Below are 16,019 nucleotides of genomic sequence, written 5' to 3'. Positions count from 1 at the left end.
GTTTTGAGCTGAATAGTTGATTCTTTGTGAAACAGAGTTGCCAACAGCCCTGAAGAAGTCACCTACAAAGTGTGATTTGAGGCTTTCTGGCAGGGTCCACCCCTCCCAAATCTGTCCATAAGCTTTTACCATGCCCCAGCCCAACACGAGGGCCCTGGCCCAAGGGCAACGTGCTTCCAGAGGCCCTGAGTCAAGCTGCTCCTGGTCTGAGCCAGAGTGCCAGCATATCTGAGTCCCTTAGTGCCCCTTAAAGCTGAGGAAGTTTACATTGGAGGAAACACTGGAGTCCTAAGAAGAAGGCTAAAGAGCTCCAAAGCAAATGTTCTTACTTCGGATTGGGTTGAGAGCCAACCGTGAGGATCAAATCAATTCACAAATATTGACTAAGCAATGTGTCCACCAGATTTACCTAAACACTGAGATTCCAAAGGTGGATTTGACATGCGCCCAGTCCTCCATGGAGACCCTGATTCAGATCTCCACACCGCCATTTCACAGCTACACGCAAATAACGTTTTCTTTTTGTACTCTTTCCTCATCAGGGAAATGAAGATAATAGCAGAACCTGCCTCATGGGGATGGGGAGGATAAAATAAGATCGTGTTTTAAATAAGGTTTCTGACACACAGTAGAGGATCAGGACACAGCCTGAGCCAGATTAGAAGAATCAGGGAAGACTCCCCGGAGGAAGTGATGCCTACACTGAGCCTTGAATTCTAAAGCAGCGTCATGCACATGAATGGGGACAGGAGGAGGGATGCTAAAGGAACAGAATACACTGAGCCTCAACAGGGAGAGAGGACAAAACGTGGATGTGGGAAGGAAGAGGGAGCCTAGGAAAGGGAAAGGGGAGACTGAAGGAAGGATGTTCAACATGTTTGGAGCAGAGAGCATGATGGGAAAATGATAAGAGATGGTGCAGCACTGGGCTGAGCTCCATGCAGGTAGGACAAAGAAGTTTGAACTTTGCCCCTAAGGGTGTGTGGGGAGTCACCTCAGGATTTTAAAGTAAGGGAGCAAGATAATCAGATTTCCTCTTAGAATTATTACCAGGCAGCCATGTGGGAATGAATGAGAAGGGCAAGCCGAGGCAGAAGTCTCAGTCGGGAGTGATGGAAGTGGATGTGGCTCAAGCAGATGGGCCACCATCTACCACATAGGAGGTCCAGGGTTCAATGCCCAGGGCCTCCTGGTGAAGGCAAGCTGGCCCACGTGGAGTGCCGGCCCACGCAGGAGTGCCAGCCAACACGGAGAACTGGCCCAGCAAGATGACCCAACGAAAAGAGACACAGAGGAAAGACAATAACAGACGCAGCAGACCAGGGAGCTGAGGTGGCGCAAGACAGTGATCGCCTCTCTCCCACTCCGGAAGGTCCCAGGATCAGTACCTGGAGCGCCTAATGAGAATGCAAGCCGACACAGAAGACCACGTAACAAATGGACACAGAGAGCAGACAACGGGGGGGGGGGGGGGACAGGGAGGGAAAAAAAAGAACACGCACTTCCAGATACCTGGTTTATATGACTAAGTAGATGGTGTGATCAACTGAAACTAAGAACATAAGAGGACAGTAGGTTTGGGGTCAGAGAAGGAAGCAGCAGTGAATTAATTTTGGTCTATGCTTGGTTTGCAGAACCAGCAAAACATACCAGTGAAGCTGTCCAGCAGAAAGTCAAATAGAAGGGTCTGAAGCTTCAGACAGCAATTTAGGAATGTAGAATTCTGACACCATGAAAGGTCACTCCAAGAGAATGCATCAAATGGGCAGACCACCTGGGAATATCAACACAGAAAAAGACAGTCCAAAACACTGGAGCGCAAGGAGAATGAGAACCAATCCATTGAGCTGGAGGTGATGAATTATTTTAGATGCTGGCAATCACAAATAAAAGCACCAGATATTGATACAGATTTAAAGATATAGAGATATTTCCACACATATTGGCAGCAAATATTAACATCATCCCAGGTTAGTGATGAAAGAGGAGGAAACTAATAGCTGGCAAACTCAGAAAATAGTAAGACTAAATGTAACAGTTATGTGGTATGAATCACCAATGTGTCCATTTTCTGGGATTTGCAACTTGAAGAGCGTACTCTATGTAAGGTTTTGGATGAGTAGCCCTAGAGTGTCAACACTGCATCCAGTTCACGCTGCCTACACATGCCCAGTGCTGATAAAGTCTGGGAGGTCCAGTGAACTCTAAACTCTACCCCATTTCCTAAGAGGGGACACTGTTTCCAAAAGCAGTGGATGCTTTTACAACGGTGAGCCTCAGAATGCAAGGAGAACACTCCATTGAGCTGCAAGGGGAGGCACACCTTGTCCTGTAGCATCGAAGTGGGTGGCAGGCTGAGAATCTGTTGGATAATCAAATGTCAACTGCACAGGGAAGGAGGACATTATATGCTTCTGTTATTCCTGGCAAATTAGCCTGTTTAGGTTTTCTGAAAATCATTTAGAAGGGAGGCCAAATAGAATGATTAAGAACATGAGTTTTAAAATCAAACACACTCAGGTTTGAAGTCCTGGCTCTACCTCTTAGCATTCACTGATGTTTACGGAGTGCTTTCTAGGGGGCAGGTACTTTAACAGTTAGAATTATTTGTATTAAGTTATTAAATTCTTACAGCAAAGATGAGAAGACTGAGACAGAGAATGATTACGTAAATTGCCCAAGGTCACACACTTAGGAAGTGGCCAAGCAGGCATTTGCGCCCAGACAGTCTAATTCCAGCGCTCGTGCTCATTACCCACTACGTTTTTCCACCACGTTATCCATGGGACTGGGAAGTCACAAACGTTCCAAGACTCCTTTTCTTCAATTCTGAATTGAATACACTAGTACCTACCTTGTTCAGTTATATTGAACAGAAATGAAATGATGTAGCAAAAAATTACCATAGTACCTAGAGTATAGTAAACTATGCTTCACTCAATTATAATTTCCTAAAGAAAAAAAGTACACTTGATATTAAAAAGGGGAGGCTAAGGCAAGTGAGGCTAAGCCAGGTCAAATTCAGATCTCTGCCACAAGCCTAGTAGGGACAACATGCCAGGTTTCTCAATACCTCAGGGTTTTAGATGAACAGATACGTTATGTTCCCATCCCTTGAACACCTTGCTTTATCCATCAAAACCTGGCAGGCAGATTAACTGAGTGTGAATGATCTATAACAAGCAGAATCCATCAAGGTGGGAGCAGTAGAGATGGTGAGAAGTAGTTGGACTCTGCACATATATTGAAGGTAGAACCACAGTACTTTCTAATTAATTGGTGTAGAAGGTGAGGAAAAAAGAGTTCAACAACCAAGGTTGTCAATTCCATCAACTAGAAGAATGGGGTTGCCATTATCTGAAATGGCAAAGGCTTATAAGAAAAAAAAACCAGAAGCTGGACTTTGAACATGATAAATCTGAAATACCTATTAGACATCCAAGGATATGTCTAACGTGCAATGGGGTATATGAGTCTGGAATTCAAAGAGAAGTCTGAGCTACAGGTAAAAAGCGAGGCTTCATCATTATGTAGATGGTATTTAAAGTCATGAGACTGAATGAGCTCATCAAGGTAATTAGTTTAGATACAGAGGAGAAAATAAGTACATGAACTAAGTTCTAGACCCAAATATATATTAACGTGTACCTGAGTTTTTATAATTGTACTCTAATTGCCTGGAATATTGAGTGCCTATTGAGTCCATGCTCAATAAATATTTATTAAATGAATGAATGAAAGTATATTGGGTTTCTGCCTAAGTTTTCATTAGAAGAAAATGGTTTAATCAAAATGGTTTAATCATTTTTTTTTTTAAGTTTTAAAGCCACTGTACTTAGGGATTATATGTTAAGGGGAACTTCAGTTTTTTTGAAGAGTTCTAATATTATAAAACTTTACTCATTTATTAGGTGTCTATTAGAACTAAAAATATGTTGAAAAGAAAATGAAATACCATATAACATGAGCACCATATCAAAATAAGGAATGGTTAACATGCCAAATGTCACAGAGTTTTAAAAAAAATGACTGAAAAAATTCTCTTGAATTAGATAATTAGAAGGTCATTGATGACCTCAGAAAGAACTATTTCAATGAAATAAATGAGTAAATTAAAACTGGAAAATCTTGACTGTGAGTGGAAAGAGAAACATCAGCTGCTGGCTTAAATATGGTAAGGTAAAGATCATGTCTATATGCTGATGGGAATGAAAGAGAAGAGAGGGAGAGGCTAGGGCTACAAGAGAGGGAATAACCGATATAATTTAGAGCCTGTCGTTATGAAGATAGAGCCTTAGTCTAACTGGCATAACTTGCCTTCCATCAGAGTAGGAAATAATGAATTTTAAATGCAGGCTCAAGGACATTTTTTAGGGGGATGGTCAAGAAATTAGGTCACATTTTCTGTATAAAGTAAAAAGTATGTCAGAAAGAAGGAGCAGGAGAGGGGATTTGAAAAGGGAGATTTAAACAGACAGTATAAGGAACCGTCAAGAAACTCCCCTGAGGCTGGTAAGGCATCATGCAGGGTTTGCCTGGGATCAGACACAATGACATCCTAATGACACCAATTCACATCGTTTTGTGATGTTCCTCAGAAATCCTCTGCAACTCGGCACCTCAGGAGGGATGGCCAGATTGATCCTCAGGATCGGGGTCAAGGCAAGGGTGCTGGAAGATCGAAGAAGAGTGGCTGAACCAATAAGCCACTGGATCTAGAAAAATGTGACAGTTTAAAACTGTTTGCTAACTGGAAGAAAAATATGAGATTAAGTAACTAAAATTGGCCTGAGATCGGAGAGCAGATATAATAGGAAATGAGATTGGGAGAGCTGGAAATTTGTGAAATTGTCATCAGAAAATATGATGTTACAGTTCAAAGTGATTTAAAGTTCTGGGCAATGACAGAATCCAGGGAGTGCCCAAGTGAGTTAGTATGGATTAGAGATGAAGGAGGTTGTTGTTGAAGAGCTCACGTATCTGCAAGGATGTTTGATGGGTCATTTAGTTCCAACAGCCATGTCCACGTGGAGGGCTAGAGGGAAGGGCAAAATTCTTGCTAGACAGGACAAGAGTGGAAGAGAGAGTCTGAGATCAATTTTCGAGCTCTTTGGGAATGCCTGTACAGAAAGAAGTTTGCAATGTCTGAAGGGGCCAGAAACATAAGGACTATTGGGTTAACTGGCCTCAAAGATCAGAATTGAATCTGGGATGCTGATGTGACTCAACAGATAGAGAGCGTCCACCTGCTATATAGGAGGTTCAAGGGTTCGATACCCAGCCTCCTGGCTCATGTGGTGAGCTGACCCATGCACAGTGCTGCTGCACACAAGGAGTACCGGCCCCCGTGTAAGGGAGTCCCCCACGCAAGGAGTGGCCCCTGTGCATGAAGAGCCGCCCCGCGTGAAAGTGCAGCCCGCCCAGGAGTAGTGCCACACACACAGAGAGCTGATGCAGCAAGATGACACAACAAAAAGAGTCACAGATCTCCAGTGCCGCCTGATGAGAATACAAGTGGACACAGAAGAAAAACACGGCGAAAGGGCACAGAGAACAGACAATGGGGGGTGGGGGAGAGAAAGAAAGAAAGAAATCTTTAAAAAAAAAAAGAATTGAATCTGATGTAATGTTGTCCATTACTCATAGATGTGGAAGTCCAGGCATCTGCCAGATGACCAGTGTAGCAGTTTGATACAACTGATGAATTCCAAAAAGAAATATTGGATTATGCTTATAATCTGATCTGTACCTGGGCATGACTGAGTTAGGATTAGAGCATTGGTGGGTGGGGACTCACAGATAAAAGGCATGGTGAAGAACAGAGGTCGGAATTTCTCATGTGAGAGTTTGATGCTGAAGACCCGGGAAGTCAGCTCCCAGAGGAAAGAGAAGCCAGCCCCAGGAAGAAGGAAACGTGAACCCAGAGAGAAACAAGCCCTAGGAACGTAGGAACCCAGGAAGCCTGAACCCTCACCGACGCCGGCAGCCATCGCTCCAAATAGACTTTGGTGAGGGAAGTAACTTATGGTTATGGCCTGGTATCTGTAAGCTCCTACCCCAAATAAATACTCTTTATAAAAACCAACCGATTTCTGGTATTTTGCATCAGCACCCCTTTGGCTGACTAATACACCCTGTGATATTTGCCTAAGCTTCTAAATGGAATAGGTATCAAAAGGCGTCTCGTGGCCTCTGCAAAGGGCCAGTGACTGGTAGGAAAATATAAGAGAAAGGAAGTCAGAGCACCCTCTGTGTGCCAGGCTCTGTGTTAAGCATTTTACATCAGTTAGCTCATTTAGTCCTCACAGCAATCCTTCTATAACTTTATTGGTATTATTATTATCATCATCATTGTTATTTTACTAGAGCTCGGTGGCCTTCTGGTCCTGGTTTGCATAGTCCTTGAGATTCCCTCCTTTGTGTCACATGGAGACATCTCTCCTTTCTCTTCTTGTGCATTGATTTCTGCCTTCTGGCTCTTCCCTTTTGTTTTCTTTCTCTCTGGCTTCAGGGTTCTTCTCTTTATAAGGCCTCCAGGAGTAAGATTAAGACCTATCCTGATTTACTTGGCCACACCTTAACTAAAATAACACTCACAGGAATGGAATTAAGATGAAGAACGGGTTTTTACTGAGGTGCATAACTAAATCTGCCACAGGAAGCAAAAGCTAGTAGCATTTATGTGACTCACAAGGTCCACACAGCTCTTAGGTGTTTAAGATGAGGGATGAACCAAGGTCTTTTTATTCCAAAGACTAATGCTTTTTCCACCGCCCAATTTAAGAAGTACCCATTGGAGGAGCCGACCCCACCCCCACATCCAGAATGGGCCCTGATTGACTAAGGCCAATGTCATAGTGCCCTCACCCCAGCCAAAGCGATTGGCTCAGGAATTGGCATATGATCCAAGGGAGGCCAGCAAAGACTACTAAGATGCAGTTCCAGGATTAAGCTTGCGGGTTTCCTGCATCCTTCTGGACACAATCCAGGAAGATTGTGGCTCCAGAAACTCTGGGCAGGAATCTTGGGACCACAAAGGAGGAATCCACCTTGAGCTAAACACTGGGAAGTGGACCTGGAAGTGAAGGGGCGAGGAGGCCTTGGCCTGTGTGCACCGAGTCGCGGGGGCGCCAGGCTTTCTCACAGTGCCTGTTCTGTTCCGTGAGCCAATCATTTCCTCTTTGGGGTAAGCCGGTGGCAGCTTGAAGCATTTTGTGGACCCCAGTGAAGAGCATGTTTTGGAGCTAAGCCAGTCCAGCAGGTGCGGGGCCCTTTGCCTGCAGCGGAGTCGGGCGGCAGCCTTTGATTGGGTGGCTTCCGTGAGCCATGACCCAGGGTGAGTCTTGGTCCTCTTGCTGGAACCCTTTCTAAGTGGGAAGCAGAGACACACGGAGAAAAGAGAGAAACCCCCAGAGGCTGGAAGACAAGAGGCCGGCGAAGAGGGCAGAGATGAGCCATGTGCCTGCTGCCCACAGCCGAGCTCGGGGAAGCGGTGCTCCTGGCCCAGACCGGGGAGCTGCCTTGTGGAGCCCAGGCCACCAGCCGCCGGCCTTGCATGAGGCGGCTCCTCTGCCGATGCCTTGATCAGGACGTTTTCACAGTCCCAGCACGGTAAGCTTCTACCCTGGTAAATCCCCATTATAAAAGCCACCCCAGTTCCCGTGTGTCGTTTCTAGCAGCTTTTAGCAAACCAAGACAGTTCCGACCTGATTGAAAGCCGAAATATGAAATATAAGCATTTGCGAGCCAACCCAAGCCTTAAAGAAATATGTAGAGAGCAAAATTTGCTTTGAGTATGGTGATCCCTCCCTTTCAGCAGCCCCCATGTCCTCTGATGATATTTAAAGAGTTTAGAGGTAGTCCTATTATTTTTTCAGGAACAGGGATCTTAGACACAAAACCTAGCAGTCTCCTCTTCTGCCTCTTTCTGGGCCTTCCTCTCTGAACACTCGTGATGGTTTCCGTCACAGCCAAGGTGAATTCAGAAGCAGTTTCTTCTCAGTCCTGAGTTGACATCCTGCCAGCAGATCCGTCTGTCTGTGAAGCTTGAGTTTCTCACACCTTCTTGGAGTGGCTTGTTTAGAATAAGTTGAGACAGTAATAAAGCTAATACACGAGCTGGTGTTTGAGTGCTAAGATTTAGCTTCACTAGGTGCTAACGTGTGTTTAAATGTACTTTGTAAGTACTGCATTTAAAGGAGAGGGGCAAGAAAAAGAAATGGACTTTTCTCCAGAGGAAGAATTCTTTTGATTTGGGGAGAGATTTCCAGAGATATTAACTAAAGGAGTTATATTTAGAAATTATAAATATACAACCACGTTTGAAAATACCTGTAAATACACTTATCAAAAATTTAGATTTTGGGGAAAGCAATCCAAAAGCTGGTTCAGTATTTGTTACAGTTTGTGGTCTTACTTGTCAGGCAGTCAGAACGTGCTTGCTGTGTTCTGGCCACTGAGTTTATGGGTCGAGAGAGAGGCCTTCTCCTGAACTTAAACTACCTATAAACTTTAGGAATCCTGAAAGCAAAGAGAATTATAAGGTGAGTCAGGAATTGCAGGAGAGATGGAGAGGCAGAGATCATTTAATCTTAAGAAGGTTAAACTTGAGCTAATACTTAAAGGAGAGGGGTGCAACGTGACAAACAGAAAGAAACATCTGAGGAATCTATGAACTTGAGAGTACAGCACGCTCTGGAGCCAGAGGCACAAGTCGGGCTTGCTCCCCAGCCTTCCCGGTGCCTCTTGTACTTGGTGCTCGTTTTGCCTCTCTCCTCCGCCGTGGGACATCTCCTTCTAAGGCCCAGATGACCGCTGTGAACTCCATACCAGCTCCTGGCCATTCTGTGATCTGAGTCACGTGAGCAGCCTCACTGCCGCTGGAGCAAGCCTCACCAAGGCCGCAAATTACCCCCCAAGACAGAACCCTGAATGATATATAAGCGTTTACGCAGCTAATAAGGATAGAGATGTACTCGTCTAGATAACGCCGTGCCTGGTGGGAATGAAGGAAGGGGCCCCTCAGGCCCCCAAGCCACAGAGGTCCAGCAGGCGGCAGCAGCCGCTGCCCGCCGCGGCCTGCTCAGGAGCTGGCTATTTTTATCATCCACTACCATCTATAGTTGGCAATGGCTTGCTACCGTGTGGGAGTTTCCTCACAGAATTCAGATGAGTCATTTTTCCCCAGCCACAATTCCGGAACAAACATTCTCCTACACACTTGCGCGGCACAGGAATTTCATCAGGAGTCTATCCTCTGGGTGTGTGCTTTGGCCCGCCGCCCCTTGCGGGCTCCGGTCTGGAGTCAGAACCCTGGGGTCTGGTTCCTGCGGCCTCTCAGACCAGCTGATGAAAACAGCTGCATCCCTTCTCTCTCTCCCCTGTCGAGAGCAGGTGTCGCTCAGAAGAGTGTCAACAGATCTAGAAAACGGTAACTGCATTGCTCTCTAATCACATCTATCTCTCTAATGACAAGTATATATTGTACAGGTTTAGATATTTATAAACCCACAAAGCAAAACAGACGTAAGTCCAGGAAAACATCACTTATACCCTGGCTGTTTACTTCCATTCCTTGCCTGGAGGATATGTTATGTGTTTTGAGCCTGTAAGGGAAATTTGGTTAAATTCACAAAGTATTTTTAAGCTTCTGATGATTTTTCTTGCTTTAAGCTGAAGTACAGGCTCTGTAAGACATCTACTACCCTAGAAGACTAGAGAAAAGCACACAAAATCATTTATTCTTTTATTTAAGTGTTTATTAACACTTAACCATCTGCATAAAATGCCTTCAAAGCATTTTCTGAGTGCTCCACATGAGCGGATTTCTATCCTCTTATTACCGATGAGATGCCTCTTCGCAGAGCAGTCAAGATGGGCTGGCCCAGTTCCTATGCCAATTTCTTGACCAAAATCCTCAACAAAGCCCAGATGGAGATCCAGACTTTGTTATAGAAAATAGTCCTGATTGTCCCAGAAAAAGCCGCAGCCTCAAAAACACAAAGACCTTTTGTTCCCTAAGGACCATGCCACTTTTGTTTTCCAGGTTTACAGGACGAACAGACCTAATATTCTCAAAGGTACAAGACAGCTCGGGGTAGGAATGTAGATTAGGGTTAGATACAGATGCACATGCACAGGAAAAAGAGAAAGAAGATACAGCAACATAGTGATCACTGCATTCTCACTGGGGTATCTCTGGATGTTGAGGTCAGTTGTTTTCTTCCCTTTTTTTCTATTTTTGCATATTTTCAGGAAACTTTTATAATAAGAAAGGCCAAAAGTGCTTCTCCTGCTCCCCTTCCCCCCTGAACCCCTGATGCCTGGAGCCACCTGGCAGGGCCCAGCAAGGCGGGCAGAGAGCAGTGGGAGCAGCCACAGACGCTCACTTGGGCAGGGCACAGCCTCTGGTAGGATGATGTCCGGGGCATGTGGGGCCCAAGCAACGCAAGGATGGGCCCATGAGATGTCAGCTCCCAGGAGAACTGAGAGCAGAAGCTCTGTGGTGGAGCCCAGGCTCCAGAGTCCAAGCCCCTACTGAGGGGCACAAGGGGTCATCAGGCAAAGGGAAGGAGATGACTTGGGGAAGAGGACATCTGCACCAGGGGGCGGCCGGCATGGAGCGTGGGAAACCATGGGTGGGTGCAACCAGTTCAAGAGATTAAAGCCCGAGGGGCGAGCGCCGTGTCCAGATGAGCAATGGGGTAGGGGGCAATGGTCAAGAACAAGGGGTCAGAAACCAGGTGGCAGGAGGAGAGCAGGTCGTCGGAGCCGAGGACCCGGGCAGAGAGGCACTTCAGCAGGGGGAGTCTGAGCATGAGTAGAATGAGGGGCGGGTGCAGCTGGTCTTAGGTGCTGGAGCCCTGGCTGTGTCCTAGCAGGGGATTGAGAGCCTGAGCAGGGCGAGGGGACCTCGGAATGGAAGAGGACATGGCTGAGACGGGAGATGGATTATAACAGAGGACAGATCAACGAAGGAGAGGAGGGGAAGAAATGAGGAGCTATGTTTCTCACTGTTGGAGGGAGGAATTGCAAATGCTGAGGGAGAAAAACAGTATGAATGATATTGGATTTAATTTGGAAAGGTTGGTGAGAACACATGGCCTGAATGTATATATAGACACATAAAGAATAAATTCAGGGAAGCAGAAGTGGCTCAACTGAAAAGAGTGTCTGCCTGCCATATAGAAGGTCCAGAGTTCGATCCCCAGGGCCTCCTGACCCGCGTGGAGCTGGCCCACGCACAGTCCTGCTGCATGCAAGGAGTGCCGTGCCACGCAGGGTGTCCCCCACATAGCGGAGCCCCACGCACAAGGAGTGCACCCCACAAGGAGAGCCTCCCTGTGCAGAAAAAGCGCGGCCTGCCCGGGAGTGGTGCCGCACACAAGAACAGCCGACATGGCAAGATGATGTGACAAAAAAGAGACACAGATTCCTGGTGCCACCGAGAATGCAAGTGGACACAGAAGAACACACAGCAAATGGAGATAGAGAGCAGACAACTGTGGGGAGGGAGGAAGGGGAGAGAAATAAAAAAAAAATAAAATGAAAAAGAATAAATACAGGTATAAATATTGTCTGTGTGTATATATGCATATATAGAGATATATACAGGTATATGTTGTGTGTCTCTGTGTGTGTGTGTGTGTGTGTATTCTCTAACTCTGTCTACTGGGAGAGACTGGAAGTAGAGACACTCCAATAACAACGAGCACACTTAGTGGCCGAATAGTGGCTTTTAATTACCATTCTCCATTAAAAGTTCTCCTTGGAGAATTGCCTGATTCCAGGTCTGGGTTAGGGGGGAAAAAAAGACAAGCCTGGAATATGTTGCTATGCAAGAAAGCAAGGACATGCTCACAGAATGATGGGGACATGTCAGTAGGACTTGGGAGCCAGCTTGAAGAGCTCTCCCTAGACAAACTAGACACAACTAAGCTCGAAATTAACAATGGTAGTATCAGATCGAATAAAGTAAGAAACCGCAAGTCTATACAGGTATAAATAAATGAATAAACTGAAAGTTTAATAAAGAATGGATTATTAAATAGTTTCAAAGTACTTCCTGACAAAATATTTATTAACTGAAAAGCAAAGAGTAACTTTACAGAGAAGCCTGGCAGAGAGCACTTTAGTCAAGGGAGCAGAGTTAATGTCAACAGTAATGGGGAATAATCAAAATGACAAGCCCCCGAGTTGGATGCAAAGAGAAGAATACAGCTCTAGAATTCTATGATATCCCTGCCCAACATGCATAGCCCTAATCTAATCATAAGGATACATGTAGACCCAAACTGACATTCTGAAAAAATAACTGACCCATAATCTCCCAAAGTATCAAGGCAACGAAAGTCAAGAAAATAATAAAGAACTATTTCAGACTGAAAGAGCATGTAGACATAGCAATTACATGCAATTTGTGATTCCAAACTGGATCCTTTTGCTAGTAAGAAGAATATTAGGACAAGAGGCAAACTACATTGGAGGCTGAAAGTTGAAAGGTAGTAACACACCAGTGATGATTATCTGATTTGGATGTTAGTTTTGTGGATATGAAGAGATATCCTGGTTTGTAGGAAATAAAGACAAAGTCTTAGTGGACAGCGAGGCATCAGCTTGGCAACTAACCATCAAATGCTACAGAAACAACAGTCCCTTGAAATTTACGTAAATCTTTTCTTAAAGTTTGTGATTCCTTCAAAATAGAAAAAATGATAATGAAATTAAAAACCATACTACAGCAGCACTTAAAGGGAAATATATAGCTTTAATCATTTATACTAGAAAGGAAGAAACATCTAAACTCAATAATCCAAGTTTTCACTTTAAGAAGTTAGTAAAAGGAGAGCAAATAAACCCAAAGTAAGTAGAAGAAAGAAAATAATAAAATCAGAATATAAACCAATGAAATAGAAAACAGAAAAACAATAGAGAAATAAAAAAACAAAAGTTGGTTCTTTGAAAAGATCAATAAAATTGCTAAAACCTTAAGTTAGACTGAACAAGAAAAAAGAGAGTGTAAGAAAACACAAATTACCAAAATCATGATTAAAGACCCTACATAGATTTAAAGGATTACAAGGGAATACTATGAACATTTTTTTGCCAATAAATTCAACAACTTAGATAACATAGACAAATTCTTAGAAACAATTGGCACAAGAATAAATAGAAAAATCTGAATAATATTATATCAAGTAAAGACATTGAATTAGTCATTTTAAACCTTCCCACAAAGAAAAATTCAAGCCCAGATGTCTTGTCTGAAGAATTCTGTCCAACACTTAAGGAAGAAAAAAATACCAATTCTATACAAACTGTTTCAGAAAATAGAGAAGGGAACATTTCCAAATTCCTTTTATAAGGCAGAATTACTCTGTACTGGAGCAAAACAAAACTATCACAAGAAAACGACAGACCTACAGCACACATGGACATGGACCAGTGGTGTTCTAGTACATGTTTAATAATCAGCTCTCTGCAGGGGGGCAGCGTTGAGGCAGGGGGTGATGGGGAACCCTGATGTGTAGCATCTGCCAGTGACCATGTGTAACTCCTCCAGCAGAGCTTATTTCAACCTGCCGACCGATGTCACAGACCGTGGACTTGAGGACAGATGTGCTTCATTTCCGCCCACGAGTTGGTGCAAGCCAGTTCTGAACACTGCTGTTGAAGATGCAAATGTCACCAACTATTCGCAAGTTAATCCCAGTACTGGATTTTACTCCATATCAAGTAGGGCTTAGCCCAGGAATGTAAAGTTGATTTAACACCTGAAAATCAAAATCGAGTAATGTAATGTAATTAATAGGAAAAAGGACAAAAACCATATGATCATCTCAACATATGCAGAAAAAGCACCTGAAATCCAACATCCCTCCTCCTCCTCCTCCTCCTCCTCCCCTCCACCTGTACCTCCTCACTCTTATTCTTCACTGTACCTCTTGGCAAACTAGAAGTAGAAAGGAGCTTCCGCAAAAGGGTTAAACATTTTTACAGAAACTGTAGCCACCATGAGAGATAATAGTGAAAAACGCACTACTTGCCCCGACATCTGGGAACAAGGTAAAGTTCTTCACTCTCACCATTTCTAGTCAACATTTTTCTGGAGATTCTAGCCAGTGCGTGAAATAAGAAAAAGAAAGTAAAGGTATAAAGACTGGAAAGGATAACAAATAAAAACTGTTTTGGTTTTTTTTCCCCGGAGGTACCGGGGTTGAACCCAGGACCTCATACCTGGGAAGCAGGCACTCAACTACTGCTCCTCTAAAACTGTTTTTATACAAAGATAACATAATTTTGAATATAGAAAATGCTAAAGAAATCCACAAGAAAAATTACTTGGACTAAAAGGCAGGTTTATCAAGGCCTTAAGATACGAAATTGATAGTGAAAAATTAATTGTATTTGTATATACTATCAGTAATGAATCAAAAATGAGATTAAGAATCAAATTCCATTCAGATAGCATCAAAAAGAATAAAATCCTTAAGAATAAATAAAACAAAAAGAGTACAAGACTCATGCCCCGAGGCCCTGTGTGTTAAAGTGGGCTTAATCGCTCTGATTATTCCCAGGGAGGTGGTATCACTTTTGATTTCCTGTGTTACGAGATGACTGCTCCGGGGGTTTCCACTCAACCCTTCTGGCCGCGGCAGTCCTCACACCACTAACCAGCATTCCATACGGGGCTCCTCCCTGGGCTCATCACACCTTTTCAAGCTCTGTATAAGGGGTTGGGGCGTAGCCACAGGGCCCCATTTTCACCTAAGAGACCTGGCAGTCTTAAACCTCAACAGCTGCGGAAATAAGGCTTTCCTCCTCAATATGGCATGCATATATTTCAACTCTTTTTCTAATTTTCTCTCTCTTTCATCATTATTTCTCGTTAGGCCATGTTGCTGGTGATTTATCTTCAATTGAAGTCCATAAAGCTTACATAATATCAAAGCAGGTTCATCATAGCAAAGTACTACTCCCAGTGATCTTAGGCTTGTTGTTTGAGGCAGAAATTAATTACATTTGAAGTGCCAATTTCTGGTTTTACAGAAGAATTTTTACATTATGTTGGGGGAGGCATGTGTTATATTAGAGGTGCAAATTTTGAAAGAGTGTGTATTGATCTTAGGTACCCAAAAATGTGGACTACGGTAAGCATTCGTCTTTTTCCTTTCTCCTTCCTTCCTTTCTAATTTTCTTCTTTCTCCCTTCTTTCCTTCCTCCTTCCCCCTACCCTCCCTCCCTTTTTTGTTCCTTCCTTTCTATCTACCTTTTGTTTATTTCTTCCTTTTTCATTTTTGGCTATCATCTTCTAAACCTGTGTCCTGTGGCTGGAGAATCCGTCTTGTTGGGAGGCAGCATTTGCCTCCCATTAGAGAAATTTAAAACAGCAGATAGTTATTTCTAGGCACCCTTACAAGTGGAACAGAGATATGTGACCTAGACTATGCCAGTTTGACAACCCACCCTCAGTTTTGAATCATCATTATCATCATCGTAACATTAATAAAAACAGTTAACATTTTTTTTAATTGACTTTGTAATAATATTACATTAAAAATATATATGTGAGGTCCCATTCAACCCCACCCCCCCACCCCCCCCTCTCCCCCCCCCCCAACAACACTCGTTCCCATCATCATGACACATCCATTGGATTTGGTAAGTACATCTTTGGGCACCTCTGCACCTCATAGACAATGGTTCACATCATGGCCCATACTCTCCTCCATTCCATCCAGTGGGCCCTGTGAGGATTTACAATGTCCGGTGATTACCTCTGAAGCACCATCCAGGGCAGCTCCATGTCCCAAAGACGCCTCCACCTCTCATCTCTTCCTGCCTTTCCCCATACCCATCGTCCACCATGTCCACTTTTCCCAATCCAATGCCACCTCTTCTATGTGGACATTGGATTGGTAAAAACAGTTAACATTTATAGAGTGTTTATTTGTGCCTGACATGCTTCTAAGTACTCTGTCTGTATTTACATGTAATCCTCACAATTCTATGGGATGAGT

The sequence above is a fragment of the Dasypus novemcinctus genome, chromosome 13 (genome assembly GCF_030445035.2).
Source record: "Dasypus novemcinctus isolate mDasNov1 chromosome 13, mDasNov1.1.hap2, whole genome shotgun sequence".
Taxonomy (NCBI): Eukaryota; Metazoa; Chordata; class Mammalia; order Cingulata; family Dasypodidae; genus Dasypus; species Dasypus novemcinctus.
The sequence above is the reverse complement of the archived record's forward strand: the minus strand, read 5'-3'. Positions refer to the sequence as shown.